The following is a 2770-nucleotide window of genomic DNA, read 5'->3' on the forward strand; positions in this document are numbered from 1 at the left end:
GTGGTGTGGTAGAAATGATATGGAACTTAATATTAATAAATGCTTTTTAATAACTTTTGCTAGATCCCATTCACCTATTCACCATCAATATTTTATTAATAATACTCCTGTCACACGTGTGAACGAAATTCGGGATTTGGGTATAATATTTGATTGTAAATTAACATTTTACTCTCACATTGACCATACTGTTTCGAAAGCATTTAAGATGTTGGGTTTTGTATTGCGTTCATCAAAAGATTTGTCAATTCACACAATAAAAATCTTATATTGCAGTATCGTGAGATCAATTATTGAATATGGTTCTATTATCTGGTCACCTAGTTATGCATATCAAATCCTAAATATTGAAAAGGTTCAAAACAAATTTTTACGTTTCGCAGCTTTTAAGATGGGTTTAACAGTTAGAAATTATACTTATGATAATATATTAAAGAGATTAAATTTACAAACTCTTGAACGCAGAAGAGTCATGTTGGATATTTGTTGTCTTCGCAAAATTATCTCTGGTGTTATTAACTCCGAAGAATTGATAAGTCTTGTATACTTTAATATACCTGCTAGATTGACACGAAATCCACAAATATTCAGGGAACAACGACATGCTACAAATTATGGTCAATATGCACCAATTAGTAGATTGGCCCTGTATGGAAACAAGTTTAGTCATGTAATAGATCTGTTTGGTTCTTCAGTTTCCTCTATTAAACAAGAACTCGGGCGTCTTGAATTTTGAATTTAAAAAATTAAATAGATTTAACTGTTATAGTTAATTCAGTTGTTTTCATCATTTACAAATAATTTATATTCTTTTTTATTTTTTATGTTTGTGTTTTATAGTTGTAGTTTTACATGTATCTAAATTTTATATTTTCATTATTATGACAAAAGCTCTGCTTTATTGTATGTTGTATGTATTGGGTTTATCCCGTTAATAAATAAATAAAAAAATACTATGAGCGCTTTTAATCCATTTCACGCGGTGGATTAGTCCGCAGTTTCCTTTAGGTCATCGTTCATAGGTTGTGATGTTTTTTTGCCTTCTCTACTATCTTCTTCCACTCACTCCGGTCCTGAATCTTTTCTCTCCAGTTTGCAATATCCATTTTTGATATATCGTCTAGCAGTTGATCTTCCCATCTTATTTTTGGTCTTCCTCTTGGTCTATTTGTTACTGGTCTCCAGTTCATTATCTTCCTGATCAGTTCTTCTACCCCTCTTCTTTGTGTGTGCCCAAACCATCTGAGTCTTTGTGCTTTAATGAATTTTACTATATCTTCTCCTTCAGTTATATTTATTTCATGGTTCATCAGCTTTCTATATTCCCCTGTTTCTGTCTTCACTGGGCCATGTATTCTTCTCAAAATTATTCTCTCAATTATTCTTAACTTTTCTTCGTCTTTTTTCGTAAGGCACATTACTTCTACTCCATAGGCTATCACTGGTCTAATTGCTGCTGTATATATTTTTGATTTTGTTTTTTTGCTCAGGTTTTTGTCCTTGAGTAGTCAGTGATATTTCCAATATACTCTGTTACCTGCTTTAATTCATTTGTTTATCTCTATACTAATGATGGTAACTAATCTGAAATAGAAGATTTAGATGGCGAAAATGATGATGCTTTTGAGGTTCAAATATTTAAAAATAACACTGATGACAAGGATATTGAAGAAACTGTATTGGATGAAGAACCTGTTCCTTCAACGAGCTCTTCTTCAGCAAGGAGGCAATGAAAAGACATGACATTTCAGCAAAAAATTTTTGTTTTATTTTAGTTAGTATGTAATATCATATTAAAAAATTATAAAAATAATTGTTATTTGGTCCTATTAGTGTTTTACGTTTAATAAAAGTGAATTTTTTCATACACTTACGATCCTGCATTCATAGAACATAAGCCGAGAGCGCACGAATGTGACATGTCATTTGTGACAGATTCAAACTATGAATTTTTTTTTTGCATTTTTTACACCTTTTTTAGATACCGTATATCGTATTTATTCAAAGGGAAACTTCATTTTCACTCAAAAAAAGTTCAGGCCTGAAAGGGATATGAGGTTTCGTCGAAGGAGGTCGTTTTGTCCCTCGGTAATCAACCTGTTAAGGAATATTTAAACATAATGTGTCATTTAATTTTCTCAATGTAAGCAAGTGACAAAACTATGTAAATAAAGCATATTCTAACATTTGGCTATAAATAGCGAATCTCTAATTTTGCTTGAATATAAATATTTGCACATCAAAAGTCTATCCTAGAGAGTAAGGTGTTAATAGATATTTCATCAATTAAAAAAATGTTAGTGAGTTTATTGCTGGCATAATCTTAGGATTCAACAAAATAACGTTTATTAAAAATTGTGCTTAAAGCACTCTTCAAAGATTTTATACTAAAGATGTTTTAATAATTGTTCAATTAAGCACAATTGAGATTTACTAACAGTTTATAAAGAAAGGCACTGTGGTATATTGATAAATATGTATTTACTTTATTTACTAACAAAAGTACTTACCAATACAAATGTATGTAGTTTTTTATCCAACAGTACAGAACAGCGCAGTTGGTAATAATATCCACAAAACTATACAATTCACATTCACATCTTAAATTCTTTTTTACATACAAAAATAAACCAAACTATTTTTTCAAGAATGTATAAAAACAAAACGTAATATGACATATGACATAAGAAGGATGACAGATGACATGTGTTAACTTCAGTCTTTTAAAATGAGATCGTTCAGCCATTCAGCGAAGCTGACTGTATACCAT

At 30.4% G+C, this 2770-nt stretch overlaps 1 protein-coding gene across 1 annotated transcript in view; it reads right to left on the reverse strand.

Moving 5' to 3' along the window:
- The window catches only part of LOC114328009 (uncharacterized), a 269631-nt gene extending 266976 nt beyond the window's left edge, over nt 1–2655 (reverse strand). The window contains exon 1 of the mRNA XM_050642015.1: nt 2511–2655. The gene's annotated coding sequence lies outside the window, so the exon portion shown is untranslated. The remainder of the gene's footprint in view (nt 1–2510) is intronic.
- Nucleotides 2656–2770: the final 115 nt, after the last annotated feature.

Source organism: Diabrotica virgifera, chromosome 1, assembly GCF_917563875.1.
Source record: "Diabrotica virgifera virgifera chromosome 1, PGI_DIABVI_V3a".
Lineage (NCBI taxonomy): Eukaryota > Metazoa > Arthropoda > Insecta > Coleoptera > Chrysomelidae > Diabrotica > Diabrotica virgifera.